Below are 21,865 nucleotides of genomic sequence, written 5' to 3'. Positions count from 1 at the left end.
ACCTATGAGATCAACTATGAGACCAACAGTAAGAGAAGAAGAAAAAGAAGAAGAAGAAGAGAGGAGGGAGTTGGAGAGAGAAAGGTGAGAGACCAGAGAGAGGGAGAGAGAGAGAGGGAAGATTAAGTGTATTAAATAATTAGTAACAACAAACTATAGCAAAAGCATCCACATTGATGGTGCTAAAATTGCTAAAAAAAGACCTACATAGCACCTCAAATATAAAAAATAATAATAATAAAAAATAAAAATAAATAAAAATTTAAAAATCTTACATTAATGGTGCTATAGCCAGATACTTTTGGCCCACTGCAACAGTAAACTGCTACTTGTAGCAGTTACTATCGCTAGTTGCCAAAAGTGAAAAACTAATTTTTTAATACCCAAGCCCAACGTCTCTCGCTCTCTCTCCTTCTTTGTCCTCAGACTCTTCTCTCTCTCTCTCTGTTCTTTGCCCCTTTCTCTTTACTCTCTCGTACCTCTCTCACTCACAGTGTTCACTGTGGGTAGCGGCGTTTATGGTGGGTTTCGGGTTTGATGGGTTTCGGGATCGGTGGTTAGTGGTTAGTGGTTAGTGGTGGTGTGGCTGCGATATGGTTGGCGATGGTGGATTTTGACTATGGCAGTGGATTTGTATGGTTTTGGGTTTGATTAGGTTTCAAGTTTGTGTGATTTCGGGTTTGGTGGATTTAGGATCGGTGGTCAGTGGTTAGTAATGGTGGTGGCAGTGAATTTTGGCTGTGGCAGTGGGTTTCGTTGATTTTGGCTGAGTTTCGTGGGATTGATTGTGGCAGTGGGTTATGGATGAGATGGTGAGTTATGGATGGTGGTAGTGGTGGCTGGTGGTAATGGGTTCTGGGTTTCTTTTTTTTTCCTTTTTTTTTTTTTTTCTGTTGGGAGCTACAACACCGTTTAAAGCCTCTCTTTATAAATAAATAAAAAATTAACCGGTCAAACTTAGATGTACACCACAATAGAGACAGAGAGAGGCGATGAGTACACGGAGAAAGAAGCAGAGAAAGAGAGAGGCGATGAAATCAAAAGCCTAGGCAGAACGGTAAACAGAGAAGGCATGGAGTGGGGAGTGGGGAGAGAGAAAATCTGCCACCATCATCCGTTTTTCTTCGCGCTGCCACTCTCTAATACGCAAACCCAAATCATGAGATAGAGTTCGTAAGAGGGATAATCGTTTCGGTACAAATCAAAAGAAAAATGACTGGGATAGAGAGAGGGAGTTCACTAAGCCGTATGCCCGCAAAAGTCCGAGCTCCCACCACCATCAGACTCCTGTAACTCCACAGGTAAAATTTTTTTTTTCATTGTTAAAATTTATGGATTAATTATTATTTAGATTTTATTATTTTGGTCGGATTGATATCGATTTAGGTGTTTGGATTAAATTTGATTTTGATTAAGGTATCTGGGTACGAATGCTTTATTTTGGGGTGTTCGAATCCAATTCGGGATTGGGTTTTTATTTTTATTTTTTCCTCTTTTTCTTTTCTTAAGACTAAACGTGGGAATTGGAGTCTATTTTTTGGGTGGGAATGTTTTTTTTAATCTAAACGTGGGAATGTAGAATCTTGGCCACCTATTACCCTAATTTCCCATTTATTTTTTTCAATTTCTTGAGTTATGTTTTGTCAATTATTGTATTGGTTAGATTTTGTTTTTGTTTGAAAGATTTTTGTTAGATTTGTACTTTTTTGTTTGCCCCTGAAATTTGAATTGATTTATGTTTTATTGATTTTTGTATTTAGGTTACGTTTGATTTTTATTTGGCAGTTTTTTTGTTAGATTTGTATTTCTTTCTTTGCTTTCCCCTGAATTTTGAATTCATAGGAAAAAACATAGAAATTCTTTTTTCGCTTACCTACAATTAATGATGTTGTGACACATAGGAAAAAACACCAATCTAAAAATTTGTCATGTTCACAATTAAAAAGTGAAACATTAATTAAAAAAATTTCAAATTTTTTTTTTTTTTTTTTTTATGAATGGCTTTGATTATCTGTGAAGAGATTAAATTTTATGAGGACGTGTTGTAAAACCCATGTTTTACCCCTTCAACTCCAATATGCCACATCGTCTTATCACATAGTTAAAAATAAAAACAATCACACTCAATCAATTCTAATACCCTTATATAAATCCAACCAAATTGAGAATTTATTGAGATGTTATTAGGTATGGTAAAATGTATTGAATTTTAAGTAAAATACTGACATGACAATCACTTATTGGATGATGTAAAACATAGGTTTTACACTCCATCCTTATAGAATTTAATCTCATCTGTTAAAGCATAGTGGGTAACCACACGTTCAATTCCATTGCTAAGAATAGCTTAGTGGTTCAACATTCCCTGGTGGTTAGTCAGCTAACTTTTTCTTGACCTGTCTATATTTGATAGATGATGGTAACTTGGTAAAGAAGTGGACTGCTAAAGAAAATCTCTACCCAATCCGCAAGCTTGATCAGTCTAAAGTAAGTATTATTATTATTATTATTATTATTATTATTATGAGAAAGGGACTACTTTTTATTGTTTGAAATTTCCCCTTCTCTAAAATCGTTCTCCTGTGGTTTTTTTAGCTCACATTAGAAGAAAAGAACTCTGACAGGGTTTTAGTGGTTATAAGTAATGAAGATTCAAGTGATTGGATGAACTGGTCTAAAAAGTGATTTGGGTTTTGAAAGATTGGATCTTGAGGGCAAAGAGTAGCTAGAATCAGATCTTTAAGTTGCAGGACTAAATTAAATGGTTGTGTTTGATAGTTATTTGGACTGCGGTTTAATTATATATTGGAGGGTTTAATTTGAGAGATTATATAGGTTTACCACAATATTTATGTTTATTGTGCGTGAGTTCATATTAGTAGGTTTTTAAAATTTTGCTCAAGTTTTATTGACAAAAAAGTATTAAAACTATTGATTTTCATATACATATTTTGTGGCCTTTGGTGAACTTGCATTGGGTTAGTGATGTGAAATTAAGTTAAATAAAACCATTTGGTGTCAAAGCATATGAGAAAGTGGATTATTGATATATGGATGCATTTACAATTTCTTATAGCATTATTCTTGACAAATCAAAAGTAATCTATTACTCCTTTATGCAAAGCTTTTTTGTGCAATTGGCCTTATATTTTATAGAATGGTAAGCTTTGATTTAGAACCATTAGATTTTCCCCATGAGGATCTTCACTTAGAAATCAGATTGAATTGCATATTTGAGGTTTGAACTTGAAGTTACAAAAATAGTCAAGATTAATAGATAAGTTTTGAAGACAAGATAAAAATCAGATTATAGACAGATGTGCTCTAGGATTTCCGAATTTTCTTATTTGCTAGGCTTGCATTGGATTGGTTTTTTTGGGATAGTACTTTGAGATTCCTTTATATAGTGGTTTGTGGAAAATGAATTTCCACAACTTTTAGGGTAGTTTTAGGAAACTTCAAGAAGTGTCAATCAAGTTGCAAAACTTTGGCATTCTAGGTATTTTAAAATAAATATTAAAAATGCTTTGTGTTTTCTTTCCCTTTTTATTTTGCTTTCCTATTCATCAACTGTATGTATGTATATATATATATATATATCAAACCAAGGAATTTTGAGTTTTAGTTCACAATTTTACATTTTTTTTCACATCACGCCCTTTCTCCCTTCTATTCCTAAATTTGCAACCCCTCTGTTCCTTATATTTCTTATGATTCTTGCAGATTACAAACCTCTCCAACACTATAACTCTTTAGTCAAAAGCCTCTCTAATCTGTGAGATTATAATATAATCTCAAGTATTGGTTTTGCTATGACCCAATTACAAACACCCTGCTTATCTATGTAAGGAGGTCAGTTTTTCTTTGATTTTTTGGGTATTTTCTAATTATTTTTGAGAGTTTTTTCTACATATGATTGTGTAGATTGGATTTCTATGTGGGTTATGTTCTGTGTAAGTCTGTCTTTCTTGGGAAATTTCAGTTCCTTTTTTTTTTTCCTTAAACTTCTCTCTGCGATTTATCAGTTTTGAAAGATTTAAGTTTTGAAGACAAGCAATGAGTTTTACATTTTAAAAAAATATTTAATTTTGACCAAAACGTTGAAGCAAACAGAATTTGTACTGCTTTATTTAATTAATTGGGTTGGTAGAGGAATTCTGTTGATGGGCTTTGTTGGTGATAGAATGAGATATTTGAAAGATCATTTTGAACAATTTAGAAACTACAAGATGGGAACAACCCAGATTTTGTGGTTGAGGTTTTGTCTATTTTAGAAGCTATGCCTAGAGCACTGTGACTCATGAGTATTTGTAATCTATGTAGTTAATTTAGGAAAAAGTTTGTTTATTGATTTATTTTTTGTTTATGGGTAAAAGGAAATACTTTACTAATAGGAAAGATGTTTACTAATTTATTTATATATTTCACTTCTGTAGAGAACAGAAAATTGAGGCTTTAAAATAGGTAGATGTCCATGTTCAATTGTTCATCATTAGTTTGAGTAGTAATACTAATGCCAAATATTTACCCTTTTTTCTCCTTTATTCTGTATTGTCTCTTTCTGCATCATTATTGGTAGTATGTTTTGAGAAAGAATAAATTCTTTCAAACAATCCTGTGAACCTTTCACTTTGAGAGAGAGAAATGTACACACATGGAAATGAATATTTTACTTTTTATGTTTTCTAGCAAACATAGTTTTAACTTTTAATGAGCATTTTGCCTCATAAAACTTTTGTTTTTCATGTAGACACTAAATACTGAATATTAAATTTGATGTTTGTGATGTTCTTTCGTGATCAGATTTGTATTACTAGAAGGGTCATTTTTTAGTGTATGTTTCTTGAAGTTGTTCTCTTTGAATTTTGGAACTGTCTCTGTATTTAATTTAGTTTAGTGTAGTTGTTCATCTTTTCTTTGCGGGATCTCTTATTGTCACTGTCATATATAACAAATTTTTGGAGAAAACATCATTGTCTGATCCTTTAAGCAAAAATATAGATACTAATATAAAAGTGATTTGCACAATGAAGGCACCATTGTCATCTTTTATTCATGATGAGTTTCACTTTCACAGTTGCAGAACCTATTCACAATTATGGGGTGCTAATGCTGGATGGCACAATGGCAAAACAATAAGCCACATAGAGCAAACGGACGGAAGTCTATACACTTGAGGGTGGCCAATGCAATAATAGATTTGCCACGAAGTGTTCATAAAAGAAATGTTCAACCTATGTTGATGCAAAGGATAACTTCCACTCTTTTAAGTTTATGAAATTTTATATGTATTACTTTTGTGATCTATTGCCTTTATGAAATTGTAGATACGTTTCTGCAAATATTGTGGTTTAAAATGTGACAAAATGTATTAAGTGTTGTAAACTAAACAAAAAATGAGAAACCTTTAAATATTTGAATTCTTATTTTCAAATATGCCTTAGTGTTTTGCAAAAAACAGTCCTACGCTTCTTTTGTAATAAAGGCATTCTCTTTGTTGGTGTAAAAGTATAGCCTTTTTGGTTGCTATGCTAATCCAAAAGTATGCATTTATAGTCTTTCAATTGCTATTAAAAGTGTGAGGAAAATTATTAAAATACAACAAGATGCTAACTTTTGTTTTTTGCTTGACTTTGTGATTCATTAGATTGATTAGAAAAGCTTTAAGAAATTAAAAAGCTTTTGTTGGTTCTTGAAGTGGTGCTTCAATTTTATTGGTGTCTACATAATTTCAAAATCATATAATTATGATACAATTTTTTCTCTATTTTGATGAAATAACTTAAATTGAAGTATTTCACTATAGGTGCTAGAAAGCCATCTTCACATGGAATTGAAGTTGGTATTGTCATTGCAATTTTATCATGTTCTATCATGTCTGATACTTTGTACCTGTTTATAACATTTGGTGAGTTTGGATGGTTGTTTATGACGTAATCTAATGTTAAAAAATTTAGGGGAATTACCACACATTATATTTTTATCTTAGTATTAAAATTCAATTTTTTAATTCTAATTCAGATCTCAAGCTTCAGAGAATACACCTGAATTAATTTTATTTTTTCACCAAATTTCATGATTTTAACGTATTTAGCACACCCACTCCTATTCTTGCCTTTGTTTTTTTTTTTCTTCTTGGTTTTTAATTTTACTATTATTTCTCTTTTGATTTATGGCTCTGATTTATTGGAATGCTTTTTTTTTTTCCTCTTGATATTTAATTAAAAATTGTTCTATTAGACTTGGTATCTATTAATTTTTGTATTGCTCAGGCTATTAGGTTTAGTTTATTGGCAGGGTTTTTAAATATGTTGTTGTTGTTAGCTTTGCTTATTTTGTTTATTGATTTGTTTTTATTGTGTATGTCACATTCTTAGTATTAAACAGAGGCAAACCAGGTCATATGGTGCCAATGTTGTTGAATAGTAGTTAACCTCCTAACTTCTAAAATTCTTATTCCTTTTAAGTTTGACATTAATTATGATTGAATTATAGTCAAAGCTGACAGTTTTTTTTTTTTTTTTAAATGGTTGCATTTTCTATTGATTTAGGAATTACTACTATTCTGACAAGTAATAACGTAATAACTCAATTGTTACCAAAAAAAAAAAAAAAAGAGTATTGTGAAAAATATGTTGTAGATGATGAATGATTTAATTAGTAAAAAATAAAAGATAACAGAAAGATTCAAAAGACTGAACATTTACTTGACGATATATATTGTCACTATTGTTTTGCTGAAATATATATATATATATATATTGTCACTTGGATCATACATGACCCATGCATTTGATGAAAGATTTAGAAGACTTAAATGGGCTATGTTCAGTATTGACTTTGAAGTCTTTTATCTAGGAGTTCATGTTTTACCAGCAAGACTTAATATAACGATAGGTGTGGCCAGTCCGTTCAATGGAGGGCCAAGAGAGAGCAACAAAATCTAGAACTTGAGTTTTGACTCAAAAGACAATTAAAGAGGAAGTTATGTTTGACGAGAAGGAGATTCCCAGTGCATTACAGCCTTTTAGTGGTATCATCTTAATATCTTTTGGTTAATTTTTTGTTTATAGTTTGTGAAATTTCTATTGCTATGGCAGCCTTGAAATTCACCCCCCCCCCCCCCCCCCCCCNTCCAACCAACTGATATGAATGCTCTTAGGGTGTGTATGTGCGTATGTATCTATATCTTTCACACACACATTGCATTCCTATGTTTACTTGAAATTAAAAGTTACTGTTTGGCTCATATATGTGACACTACTATTCATTCTAAATAAACAAATGGATTACTTTACTTTAACTTGGTTGATTCAAGCAAATTTAAAAATTGATCATCCTTATGTTTAGTTTATTGATTTACCATCAACCTGCAATTCTTTCATATGACTTCTAATTTTACTTATCATGAACTTTCGAATTTTATATATGCAGTTATAGAATACAACTTTTATGGTCTACACAATTACTTACTTTAATAATGATATCTTGATTGTGGATGCAAGTTAATGATAATCTGGTATTGCATGCTTTCTTGACATTTGGTACCATGATAAATTTTTTTCACATAGCAAGGAAGTACACACAAGAAGTGATTTGAAGAAACAAATTTTTAGTTTGTTATAATATTGAAACTTCGCTCCAGACATTAGTTTTGATGAATGACTTTCATAAACCTATAGCCATTATTTCCATTTAAATATTTTGGTTGTAAAATTGAAATTGTCTTGCAAGTTTTAGTTCAGTGTGATTCATTGGGGTTCCTAGGAATAGTAGATTTGCTATTGGAAATTGTCATGTAATTTTTAATTGCTTAAAGTTAGATTTTTTTTTTTTAGTCTCTCATAGTAGGGAAGTACACAAAAGAAGTTTTTTTTTTTTTTTTTTTTTGAGAAACAAGTACACACAAGAAGTGATTTGAAGAAACTAATTTTTAAAATTTTTAGGGGATATTGGACACTATATGTTTAAATATACTACATTATTAAAGTTTGAATATATGTAGTAGAGGTATAACAACTAAGTTTATGTTAGATGCAAAGTTCATTAATATGTAAAACGATCTCGCGCATTGCACGGGTTAAACACTAGTTATTTTAATTGAAGCAGTAAAAAAATCGAATTATTAACGTTGGATGTATTATAAAGTGATGCGTTAAAATAGACAAAACGAGTTTTTGAGATGCTAAACGCTAAAAGTTTTAGTTCTATCATTGTGAATGCTCTTGCTACTGGTAGCAACTTACTGTAGCATGTTTGTCAAAAAATTTAGATATAGCACCACTAATGTTGGGTGGTTTTTAGTGTTTGGAGGGGTAAAATAGCAGCTATTTTACCACTTTTATTGTGACTGCTTGTAGAGTTGCTTGCTTGGCTACATTATTAGCTTAAGCTCTATCTATCATGCGTTTGTAGGAGGAAAAAAAAGATTGAATAGTTGTAATGTGCTAAGGAGTAGCCGAGGAGCAGACTTTGATGAAGGGGGTTGAACTGTCAAATGCTTTTTCTTTCTATTATTAATGATTATGTGCTTCTTATGTTTAAGGCTTGAGCAACTTGTTTTTGAATTATGATTATTTTTATTATTTTTAATGTTTTAAAAGAGCATCTGAGCCAACTTCAAGAACATCTTAGTTACAAACGTAGATTCTTAAATATATACATACACACATATATATTTATATACAAAAATTAGTTCCATAATCAGCAATTCTTTAGTTCCCTTTTCCATTCCTCGGGTCACCTTTCTATCCCTATTACCCATCCTTTCTAATAATCCTCTTGTACAATAAGCATGCTTCAGTTTGACATCCATCCCATCCTATAATGAAATCCAGCTTATGAGTTATGTCTATGCCCCCACTAAAAGCACCAGGTCCTGATGGATTTCCAACGTCATTGGCATCTGATGTGCAAGACTAGTCACTAGTGTCAGGATATATTTCATAATGGGATCATTCCCCAAAAGGAAGGGGAGGAGGGGGGGTGGTGGTCGTGGTGGTGGTTAACTAACCTTATCCTTATCCCAAAACTAGATCATCCTGAAATGATGATAACATAATATCCCCCCATAAGCTTATGTAATACTTTATAAAAATTAGTTTTCCCGTATTATAACCCAAAGATAAAAACCTTTTTTTTTTTTTGGCTAAAAAGATAAATAAATAAAAATAAAAACCTTTTTCTCTCAGAGATTATAAACCTTTGTCAGGCCAGGTTTGTCCCCCGGTAGACAAATAATATTATACTAGTACAGGAAAGTATTCGTTCGCTCAAAATACATTTTAAGTTTTTTCAATCCCCCCTCTTCTCATCACTATTATCATGAATTTGATTTAGTGCCCATTTGTTTGGGCGTTTTGAGCTCAAAAGTTGGCTTTTTAAAAAAGTCAGCCCAACTTCAATGTTTGGTGAGTACAAAACGCAACTTTTTGACAAAAGTTGCATTTTACATTTATGAAGGAATGCGCGTTTCAATTTATGGACATGTTTCGGTCCATAAACTAAAAGCTGGAGTGGGTGTTTATAATGTATCCGTTGGAGTGAGTGCAATTACCAAAATTACCCTTCAATAAAGGGCAAGGAGTCTTCTTCAAATCACGCACAGCCTCAGCACATTTTCCTCTCATCTCATCTCTCTGCTCTCCCTTTGCCATGAAGCTCACTCACGCAATAAATTAATCAAACCACAACAATAAAAGCAAAAAAATTCTTGCTCTCATAAAATTGATATAATTTAAATAACAAATCTAAAATCAAAACAACAACAACAGAAGATCAAGAACAGGAAAAAAAAAATTAGAACAATAAATGATCAAGAAAAAAAAAGAAGCCGCGATGGTTGAGTCAATCATCGTCTGCTTACACATAAAGATCATGCCCTCGAGATGGTTGAGTCAATCATCAAGGAGATGGATTTGGACTGTTGTTCTGATCAGAAAACTAAGGATTTAGGGGCGTTGGGTCTCTTTGATTTATCTAGGGTACATTTCTTCCAAATTACATCCTTTATGTGCTTTTTTGTCCATTCTTTTGTTAATGTTTGTCTTGATCTTAGGCATTGATGCATATGAAGGCGCTTCAAGATAGGTGCGTCACTTCAGATGGGGTGATCTATCAGTTTTGAAAGCGTCAGAGATCCAGAATAAGGAGCGGGATCAATACAAGGAGGCCACCGTACCCTTAACGAGGAGCTGACCGCCGATACTAAAAAGCTGAAGGAAGAATCCCGTCTCCGAGAGAAGGTGCAGAAAGCCAAGGCAAGCATGGTAATAGAGCTGACGACCCTACGTGAACAGACAGAAAAGGCCAAGGCCAATGCCGTAGCAGAGTTCAGGGCTTCCTATCCCTTTATTGACGCAAATGTTGTCTACTATGGTGACGGGTTTGATGACTGCCTGAAGCAAGTTGGGTCTATCTACCCAAATGTTGAATTGTCCAAGATTACTCTCGACGACTTAATACCGACAACTCCTATAGGTGGTGACGCCGTCAATGAAGAGTTTGATGATTCTACTCATACTGATGAGTAGATTCCTAAAGATGACGGTGTGGTTATTGCCTAACTTGCTCCTAGAGACCTCGTTGCTGCTTCGGTCCTGTCTACTCTAGGTGCCTAAAACCTGTTTGCTCAAGATGCCCAGAACTCATTTTCTTTGGATGCCCCCTTAGCTTAGTTCCCTTAATTTTTAACTTTTTATGTACCCCCTCTCATTTTTAAACAAAAGTGGGTGCTCTTCTATTTTTGGGCTTAATTGTAAACATTTTCCCTTTTTAATGGGTCTTTGTTTAATATTTTGTTATTACATCTATCGCTTTTATTTTGAGTATGCTTTTGTTATATGTTGATTCCCTATTTTGAGACATGTGTTTGTCCATCCACCTTAGGACTAGTATATATGTTAGGATGCACCCGTCCACTTAGGTGTGCCCGTCCACTTGGACTTAGTATTTTTAAGGCATCTGTTGAGGTCCAAAAAAAAAAAAATCACAATGTTGTACCAAGGCCTAAAACAATGTAAAGGATTGAAACCTAGGAAAGTAAAGCATTTAGACTTCCAATAAAGAAAAAGGAAGAGAGGTCCAAACCCATTAAGGATCCATAAGGAGGGACCCAAATCCATGAATGGGCAAGTCTCGGACCTCATGAAACAAAGGAAAGAAAAAGCCCAGCCTAGCCTTCAAAGGTCATAAAAATCACTAAGGAGCCTGGGAAAAGAACTGGGCCAGGATACTTGGGGATTCCCTGGAGCCTGGGATCCTTGGGACATGCAGCAAAGCCAGGTTGGGATTAAGACAGTTCAAGGGAGCATGCTAAGAAACACAAGAAACAAGAATAGATATATCTCTATCAGCCACCCAATGATGCAGAAAAGGGATCAGAAGGCTTGGGAACCAACAACTCATGACTAAGGGTCTGGTACCTCAGGGAACCTAGGAAGAAGAATCATGAAGGAAGGTAGCTGGGGATCTTTCAACCTGGCAGAAAGGAATCAACTCACTTGGGAAAATGACAAAAAGGAAAGAAGCCAAAAGTTGGGTCTGAAAAAGTGGAATCTAGAAGCCTTGGAGAAGGAAAGAACAAAGGTCAGCCTTTTAGGACCCCCAGAACAGGAAAGTCAACTAGAGGCTTTTGAAAAAGGAATCTCAAAAAGAAGAAAATAATGAAGAATGAGGAAAGGACCAGCCACCAATGTTGCTGACATAACATTGATTCTGGTACCCAGGGGAGCAAATTGAGGGAATCAATGGTACTCCGAAAACCCTAGGATGGCACTATGTTGAGATCCAAAATTTCACAAGAAAGCCCATTCCATGAAAAGTAAAGAATGCCCAATTTGTGCAGCAAGAAGAATCGACATCAAGGCCCTACATATGTTCAGATTTCCAGCAAAAAATGCCATTAAAAAATCCAGCAAAATCCAGTGAAAGAACTAGGCTAGGATACCCAAAGGCTGCCAAAGGCTCGAGATCCTCAAAACGTGCAACACAGCTAAAGTGGGATTGAGACAGCTCAAAAGGAGTACCACGAAATACAAGAAATGAAAAACAGATATGTCCTTCTCATGTACCCAGTGGTGCAACAAAGAATCAAAAAGCTTGGAGAGTGACAATTCATGAACAAAAGGCTAGTACCTTAGGGAACCTAGAATGAAAAACTATAAGGGGAAATGGCTGGAAGAACCTTCAACCCTGCAGGAATGGATTCTGCTCACTTGGGAAAAATGACAGCAAGAAGGACAGCCAAAAAGCTGAGTCTAAGAGATTAAAAAAAAGCCTTGAAAGAAGAGAGGGAAAATGTCAGCTCTCCAAAATGAAAAGTCAGTAAGTGGCTTTTAGGAAAACAAGACTAAAAGATGAAAACTATGAGAAACAGAGAAAGAATCAACGGTCAGAATGGCTGGCATAACAAGGGCTTTGGTACCCAGAGAGCCAATGGGGGAGAATCAATGGTATTAAAACTCTAAAATGACAATATAAAAGGGGAGAAGCAACCAACATTAAGGGAAATTATGCAGAATAGAAAATCACAACAGAATTATGCAGAAAACTCTGTCAAAATTCAAAGAAAGTAGGGAAATATCTCCCAGTATCCCAGAAACAGCCACTAGTATATACTTAGATTCAAAAGGATTCAAACTTTGCAAGTCTTAAAGGCTTAGATAGCCATCTAAGTCTGTAATTTTTAATCTTATTTGGACCTTGTATCACATCTTAGTGAGCATATTGTAATCCATAATTAAGAAAAGTAATGAAATACCTCATATTGATTTAAGGATCTCTAACAGTTATTTCGTATGTTTCTTTATTACATTGTTTTCCTTTGCTGCTTTCTGGCTGTTCAACACATATATTCTTGCTTGCTAGTTTTCCTTTTACTTAGCCAAAAGGCTGAGTCAATTTATCGAGGTCCTCACTTCAACTTGGGCCTTGGACACACTTAGCCTCTAAAGAAACATATGCCAAAACAGACACACATCAGATATCACTCTCTTCCACAAAAATCTTTCTCATCTAACTATCTTGGAAGGCAATTCCTAAGCAAAGCCACTTGGACTTGAGTTCCAAATCCCACAAGTCTTGTGTAAAAGCACTAAGTCTATAAGAATTGGAGCCAAGATCCTCATGGTTGAATCATTCTCATGAAATTCATTTACATATATGTATATGTATTAAAATGTATATCCTAATCTAAGAAACTAGCAATTATTTGAAGATATGTGTATTGTATAGTGTGTTTTTATGTAGCACCTATAGAAGTAAAGGGAAATGACAAAACTCTTTTGCATAATAAACATAGAGAAAGATCATATAGTTTAGAGAACCAGCATTCTGGGTTTTTACAGGCCTAGTACGCCCCGGGATCCCACGACAGTATGCCCGGGATCCCACAACAATACGCCCGAGGTCCTAAGTGAAGGAACTCTTTTAAATATTTATACAATAAAAGATAAACCTTATATACTCTATTTCAATCTCCTTCTCATTGTGAATATTATGAACACTTATTTTACTTATTTCGTAACAGTAAAGGGTCATTTTACGAGAATAAAACACTTATAATGGTATTTTATTGCTTAGGAGGAATTGCATTTTTCGTCTTAAGGAGCTTTATGTGACTTGCGCACAACTTGGTTTGTAATCAGCTCCATTCAGCTATGGTGAACCAAGCCCAGTCCACAAAAACAACAAGTATTTAGGCTCGGGATCCTTGTCTCTACTTGGGCCTGTGTGCTAAGAAAAAAAAAGCACTCTCACACACTATAAAATGGTAAGCAGCCAACAGTAAAGGGCATTCAACCACAATCAATTAAAGTAAAAATACTTGAGAAAACTCTGCCAAAATTCAAAAAGAGAGAAAAGAGAGAGAAAACAGCGTCCGGGATCCTTAAATAGCCACTAAAGAACATACTTGGATTCAAGGGGATTCAAACTTCACAAGTCTTAGAGGCATGAAAAGCCATCCAAGTCTATGATTTTGAACTTATTTGAACCTTGTAACATGTCCTAGTGAGCATGATGTATCATAAAAATTACGATAATAATGAAGTATTTCACGTTATTTTAAGGACCCCTGACGTCTTTTACATTATTTTCTTTTCTTTTTCTTCTTTATTTCGCTCTTTGTTGTTCCTTGCTGTTCAATACATATATGATTGTTGTATGTTAGCATGTATGTGTTATAGGATACACGCTTTGTGCACTACTTGGTTCGAAATCAGCCCAATTTAGCTACAGTGAACCAAATTTAGTCCCTTAAAGCATAAAGTATCAGGCCTAGGATCCTTGTTTCTCAACTTGGGCTTGTGTGCTGTTTTACCCAAAAAAAAACCCACACAGCATCCTTAGGACGAACTCGTCCACTCAAGGACTTAATAATTTTAAAGCATCCCTTGGGATGAACTCATCCACTTGTGGACTTAATAATAAACCTATCAACTTAAGGACTTGATATTTTCAAAGCATCTCTTAGGATGAACTTGTCCATTTGTGGACTTAGTAATAAACATAATTTTGTAGAAACGTAGACATACACATGTCATATCCGAATAACTCCTCTTATTGTGATAAATACATACATAACAAATTGTTTTTGAAAAAGAATATGAAAAGCTACCTTTGGGCTTAAAAGGTATTGTAGATAGTAAAAATTAGCTAAAAAGAAGTAAAATGGAAATGAGGAGTGTTATTGTTCGAGTTGTCGTCTATTAGTAGTATCTCTTCAGATGCTCGGTGTTCCATGGATGGGGCAACTTTTTTTCTTCTAGCATCTCCAGGTGGTAGGTGTATTTTCTCTGCCATGAAGTGATTCTGTAGGGCCCTTCCCAATTATGTCCCAACTTTCCCTAAGAAGGATTCCTTAGGATGAGGTTCCCTACTTGGAAATCTCTACATCTAACTCTGGAGTGGTAGTGCTTGGCCATGAGATCCTAGTATCGTGCTAACCTTTATTCAGCCATTGCTCTGACTTCGTCTACTAGGTTAAGCTGTAGGCGCATGGCTTCGTCTTTCCTATTCTCATCATGGTTCTCCATTCTATAGCTTGTGAGTCTGATCTCAGCTGGGATTATGGCCTTACTCCCGTAGGCTAGTTAAAACGGCATCTCTCTTGTAGGCGTCCTGGTCGTCGTCTTGTACACCCATAGTATGCTTTGCAACTCTTCTGGCCATATACCCTTTACCCCCCTTGAGCCAAGTCTTGATGATTTTGAGCAAGGATCGGTTCATCACCTCAACTTGTCCATTGGCCTAAAGGTGGGCAGGTGAGGAGTGGTGATTCTTGATTCCCAATTGTGAGCAAAAATCTCTGAATGAGTCGTTGTTGAACTACTTTCCGTTATCTAAGACCAAGACTCTAGGGACCCTGTACCTGCAGATGATGTTCCTCCAGACGAAGTTTCGTATGTTTTTCTCTGTGATGGTGGCCAGGGCTTCTGCTTCCATCCATTTGGTAAAGTAATCTATGCCGACCACTAAGAACTTCAGTTGTCTTATCGCTATGGGAAATGAGCCCATAATGTCCAACCCCCATTGAGCAAAAGGCCATGGAGCCGTTATTGGAGTGAGCTCTTCTGTTGACTGTCTAATGACATTGCTGAACCTTTGACATTTGTCGCGGGCTTTGACCTAGGCTTGGGCATCGTTTTGCATGGTAAGCTAATAGAATCCAACCCGAATTAGTTCTTGCACTAGTGACTGTGACCCTGAATGGTTCCCGTAGATCCCTTCATAGACTTCTCTCATGACATAATCTGCTTCCTTGGGGCTTAAGCATCTTAGGTAGGGGCAACAAAAGCCTCTTTTCTATAAGACATCTTTTATTAGGTCGAATCATACCACCTGAACCTTTAGCTTTCTTGTAGCCTCCTTACCGTTAGGTAGTGTGCCGTCTTTCAAATAAGAAAATATCGGTGTGGTCCAGTTATTCCTGAGTCTTTTTCCTGTACACCAACGCCATCTATCAAAGGTGAAAGGAAAAAAAAAAAAAAAGTACCTTACTGGGGATGAGCATGCGTTCTGCCGATGCGACTTTGGTAAGACGGTCGGCTCACTCGTTCTCTTCTCTGGAGATTTGAACAAACTTGGCTTGAAACTCGCCCACCTGTTTCCTTACTTGCTCCAGGTATTCCTTCATCCTTTCCCCTTTGCATTCGTAGTCACCATTCACCTGACTCGTGATCACCTAAGAGTCGTAATTCACAACCACACTCGTGGCCCCTGCGGCTTTGGCGAGATCTAGTCCTACTACTAAGGCCTCGTACTCCGTTTCATTGTTGGTCGTAGGGAAATCAAGACGAACCATGCGCTCGATCTCGTCCGCTTCTTGAGAATGAAGCACTATACCTACTCTACCGGCCTGCTTGTTAGATGATCTGTCTATGTGGATGCTCCATTGAGGATGCTCTTCTGCCCCCTAGCCTTCCATATTGGTGAATTCCGCAATGAAGTTAGCGACCACTTGTCCCTTTATGGTAGTACATGGCCGGTATTGTACGTTAAACTCGCTCAATTCTATCGCTCATAACGCCATCCGTCTAACGGCTTCAAGATTACACATTGCTCGCCGTAGAGGCTTGTCTATTAGAACAACCACAGTGTAAGCCTAGAAGTACGATTTGTGCTTATGAGTTGCAGTTACCAAAGCAAAGGCGAGCTTTTTCATCAGTGGGTACCTTTCTTCCATGCCTCAGAGTGCTCGACTAGTGTAGTATACAGGCTTCTGCACTTTCTCTTCTTTCTTGACTAAGGCCGTGCTGACGGCCACTGGGGAGATGGCCAGATAAAGGAATAGCTCCTCCCCCAACTTAGAGGGGCTTAACAATGGCGGGAAAGAGAGGTATGCCTTTAGATCCTCAAATGCTTGTTAACATTCAGCCATCCAATTGAAAGACTTCTTCAGAGTGCAAAAGAAAGGTAGGCACTTGTCCGTTGCTCTTGATACAAACCTGTTCAGTGCAAATACCTTACCGTTAAGGCTTTGTACTTCTTTCACATTCCTTGGTGGCGCCATCTCCATTATGGCATAGATTTTGTCTGGGTTGACTTCAATGCCTCTCTGAGACATCATGAACCTAAAGAATTTTCCAACTGTCACCCCAAATGTGCATTTGCTTGGATTGAGCTTCATATTGTAAGCGCGAAGGGTATCAAAGGTCTCCTTAAGGTCATCTAAATGGTCATCTTCCCTTTGGCTTTTTACTAGCATGTCGTCCATGTAAACTTGGACATTTCTTCCAATCTAATGTACAAACATCTTGTTCATAAGCCTCTGATACGTTATGCCCGCGTTCTTGAGACCAAACGGCATTAGTTTGTAGAAGAAGAGGCCTTGGATAGTGACGAACAACATTTTCTCCTGATCAACTTCATCCAATTTGATTTGGTTGTAACCAAAAAACGTGTCCATGAAGCTTAGTAACTGGTGTCTTACTGTCAAATCTACTAGGACGTCGACCCACGGGAGGGGCTAGCTATCTTTAAGGCATACCTTGTTTAAATCCATAAAGTCTACACGCATCCTCCAATTCTCATTGGCTTTCTTAACCATCACTACATTGGCCAGCCAGTTGGGATAGTACACTTCCTTGATGAATTCTACCTCTTGCAATTTGCAGACTTCTTCCGCTATAGCCTTATCTTGCTTCTGTGTGAATACTCATTTCTTCTGGTAGATAGGGAGAAAAGAGGGTTATACCTTCAACCTGTGCACCATAACTGAAGGGTCGATCCCGGGCATGTCTTCATGGCCCCAGGTAAAGACATCCTGGTTTTCTCTTAGTAATGTTGTGAGCGCTTGGAGAACTGGCAGACTGGCAAGGGTGCTAATCCTAGTCATTCGCTCAAGGCTGGAGTTATCGAGAAGTATCTCTTTCAACCCTTCAATAAGCTCTGCAACCGTCTACTGTTCTTCTATACTCATAGTCTGTAAGTGGTCATCCATCTCCAACATCGCTATGTAGCACTCGCGTGCTACCACTTAGTCCCCACGTAACTCTCCTACTACGTACTCAGTGGGGAATTTGATCATCAGGTGATAGGTTGAAGTCACAACCTTCCACAAGTTGAGGGTAGGCCGGCCTAGAATGGCATTATAAGTAGATGAGCAATCGACAACAAGTCACCGATTGTTACGGGCAATGTGAACACGCCAAGGAGGTATACTCTTGTTCCTCTGAACCCTACGAGCGGCGCATTGGTTGGTAGAAGTCGCTCTCTCTTGATCCTCATTTGCTAGAACACCAAGTAGTAGAGAATATCGGCAAAGCTTCCATTATCAACAAGGATTCGGTAATTGTTGTAGTCCTCTACCTGTATGCTAACAACGAGTGCATCGTCGTATGGGTGGTGGAGACGTTGAGCATCTTCCTCCAAGAATCCAATTATGGGTTGTCAACCCATGCCATCTTTGGGACAAAACCCGTCAGCTGGACATTTTGAACCATCCTAAGGTAAGTTTTTCAGGCCTTCTTAGATGAACCAGAAGTGGTGTGCCCCCTACAATCATTCTTATGTCCCCTATGGGTAGTGAGGGGCGCTCGTTATCCCTTCTAGCAACCTGTTCCTGCGGTGGGTCGACCTTTTCCTTGTTGACAAATCGTTGTAGTTTCTCTTGTCTAATAAGGGCTTCAAGTCATAGCATTCAGATGTGTTGTGACCGTGATCCCAATGAAAATGGCAATACTTGTCTTTGGACCTCTTGCTACGATCCCCTTTCAACTTGCCAGGCCACGTCAAGGTCATATTGTCCTTGATCTGCATCAACACCTGATCAATCAGAGCAATCAGCAAGGTGAAGTTTATGAACCTCCCAGTGGGGGGCTTGGAGCGCTTATCTTCCCATCGATCCCTAATTCTGGTCATCTTCTGTCCCCTGTCCTATCATGTGTCTTCTTGCCTTTCCCTCTTCTTGGGTTTCTCCTCCCGAGCTAATAATGTGTCTTCAGCGTTCATGTACTTAATAGCTCGATAAAGCACGTCTGACATAGTCTGCAAGTTGTTTTTGTATAAGGAGAACAAAAACTTCCCCTTACGTATTCCATTGGTGAATGCAGCCACCAGTATCTTGTCATCAGCTTCGTCTATCGAAAGGGCTTTCCTGTTGAAGTAGGTTATGTAAGACCTCAGCGTCTCATCCTCTCGTTGCTTGATGCTCATTAGGCATGTCGTGGACTTCTTATATCTGTGCCTCCCGATAAAGTGCGAGGCAAACTACGCTTTCAGCTCCTTGAAGGTATTGATGGAGTTAGGCGTCAACCTACTGAACCATACCCCTGTGAGACCCTTCAACGTAGTTGGGAAAGCTTGACACATGATCTAGTCCGCAACGCCTTGAAAGTGCATGAGGGTTTTGAATGACTCTAGGTGATCTAATGGATCCTTTGACCCATCGTAGGCTTCTACCTATGGCATACGGAACTTGCGGAAGGGGGAACGAAGCGACGAGTGCAGTAAAAGGCGAGTCAGTCTGATGGACCAACTCATCGAGGTCACTTTACACCCATCCTCTGAGGGCATTCATCATGAAGTCCATTCGCTCTTTCATCATTTGCATTTTGTTGAGGTCCAAAATTTCACAACAAAGCCCATTCCATAAAAAATAAAGAAGGCCCAATTCGTGTAGCAAGAAGAATCGACGTCAAGGCGCTATGTATGTTCAGATTTCTAGCAAAAAAGACCATTAAAAAGTCCAGCAAAATCCAATGAAAGAACTGGGCTGGGATCCCCAGAGGCTACCAGAGGCTCGGGATCCTCAGGACATACAGCACAGCTAAAATAGGATTGAGACAGCTCAAAAGGAGTACCACGAAATACAAGAAATGAAGAACAAATATGTCCCTCTCAAGCACCCAGTGGTGCAGCAAAGAATCAGAAAGCTTGGAGAGTGACAATTCATGAACAAAAGGCTAGTACCCCAGGGAACCCAGAATGAAAAACTATAAAGGGAAGTGGCTGGAAAACCTTCAATCCAGCAGGAATGGATTCTGTTCACTTGGGAAAAATGACAGCAAAGAGGACAGCCAAAAAGCTAAGTCCAAGAGGTAAAAGGACTTGAAAGAAGAGAGGGTAAACGTCAGCTATCCAAAATGGAATGTCAGTAAGTGGCTTTTAGGAAAACGGGACTAAAAGATGAAAACTATAAGAAACAGAGAAAGAATCAACAGTCAGAATGGCTGGCATAACAGGGGCTCTAGTACCCAAGGAGCCGAAGGGGAAGAATCAATGGTATCCAAACCCTAAAATGATACTATAAAAAGAGGGAAACAGCCAACATTAAGGGGCATTATGCAAAATAGAAAATCACAACAGAATTATGCATAAAACTCTGTCAAGATTCAAAGAAAGTAGGGAAAACAGCTCCTAGTATCCTAGAACAGCCACTATAGAAGGTACTTAGATTCAAAGAGATTCAAACTTTGCAAGTCTTAGAGGCTTAGATAGCCATCTAAGTTTGTAATTTTTGAGCTTATTTGGACCTTGTATCACATTTTAGTGAGCATATTGTAATCCACAATTTAAGAAAAATAATGAAATACCTCATATTGATTTGAGGATCTCTAACAATTATTTGGTGTATTTCTTTATTACGTTGTCTTCCTTTACTGTTTCTTGCTAAAATCCTTCTCACCTAACTATCTTGGTAGGCAAAGCCCAAGCAAAGCCACTCGAACTTGAGTTCCAAATCCCACAAGGCTTGTGCAAAAGCACTAAGTCTGTGAGAATTGGGGCTAGGATCCTCGTGGCTGAATCATTCTCATGAAACTCATTTACATATATGTATATGTATTAAAATGTATATCCTAATCTAAGAAACTAATAATTATTTGAAGATATGTTTATTGTATAGTGTGTTTTTATGTAGCACCCATAGAGGTAAAGGGAAAGGACAAAACTCTATTGCATAATAAACATAGAAAAAGATCATATAGTTCAGAGAACCAGCATTCTGGGTTCTTACAAGCCTAGTACGCCCCAGGATCCCACGACAGTATGCTCGGGATCCCACGACAGTACGCCCCGTGGTACCAAGTGAAAGAACTCTTTTAAAAGTTTATACAATAAAAGATAAGCCTTAAATACTCTATTTCAATCTCTTTCTCATTGTGAATATTATGACCACTTATTTTACTTATTTCGTAAGAGTAAATGGTCATTTTACGAGACTAAAACACTTATAATGGTATTTTATTGCTTAGGAGGAATTGCATTTTTCATCTTGAGGAGCTTTATATGACTTGCGCACAACTTGGTTCGTAATTAGCCCCATTTAGCCATGGTGAATCAAACCCAGTCCACCAAAACAATAAGTATTAGGGCCCGGGATCCTTGTCTCTACTTGGGTCTATGTGCTAAGAAAAAAAAAGCACTCTCACACATCTCTGCAACCATGTATGGCAGTGCCGTTTTCACGACGGATGGACGGCTGGTGTCTTGTTGCTCTTGCCTACTTAGGGCGTTGCTTCCTTCGGGTCCTTCTTGGTCCCTTCTTTCAACGCTGGTACCTTAAGTTAAAAAACTTTTACAACTCTAGAGTACCAGAACTGGGGTAAATTATGCATACCTTGTTTTGTGAAGGCTTTGGGGTTTTTATAGTATTGTAGAGCTGACATTCATTTCTTGGCGGAAAGGGTCTTTCCTTGCAAGAAGATCCTCATTAATACATGTATTTTACAGGATCCTTTCCTTATAGGGATTCTCTTGATTAGGGTTAATCGTGAGGTACAAGATATTTCCTTGTATAGATATTCATGGAGGTCAAGCTACGACATGCTAGACCTGTCGACCGACTTGTTTATTCCCGTCGGCTTCTTTATTCTCGCCGCTTCATGAAGATGTCGTCAGGTATCGAGGTGAGGTCGTCAGCCTA

The 21,865-nt window shown here is 37.2% G+C and overlaps 1 long non-coding RNA gene across 1 annotated transcript; it reads left to right on the top strand.

Moving 5' to 3' along the window:
• The first annotated feature begins 373 nt into the window (after positions 1-373).
• On the top strand, positions 374-5,436 carry LOC111986012 (uncharacterized). Its single transcript, XR_002880105.2, has 3 exons — positions 374-1,301; positions 2,414-2,487; positions 5,078-5,436. It is a non-coding gene; the product is annotated as an uncharacterized LOC111986012 (long non-coding RNA).
• The last annotated feature ends 16,429 nt before the right edge of the window (positions 5,437-21,865 follow it).

This window comes from Quercus suber, unplaced genomic scaffold (assembly GCF_002906115.3).
Source record: "Quercus suber isolate HL8 unplaced genomic scaffold, Cork oak 2.0 scaffold_42, whole genome shotgun sequence".
NCBI classification, from domain to species: domain Eukaryota; kingdom Viridiplantae; phylum Streptophyta; class Magnoliopsida; order Fagales; family Fagaceae; genus Quercus; species Quercus suber.
The sequence above is the reverse complement of the archived record's forward strand: the minus strand, read 5'-3'. Positions and strand labels throughout refer to the sequence as shown.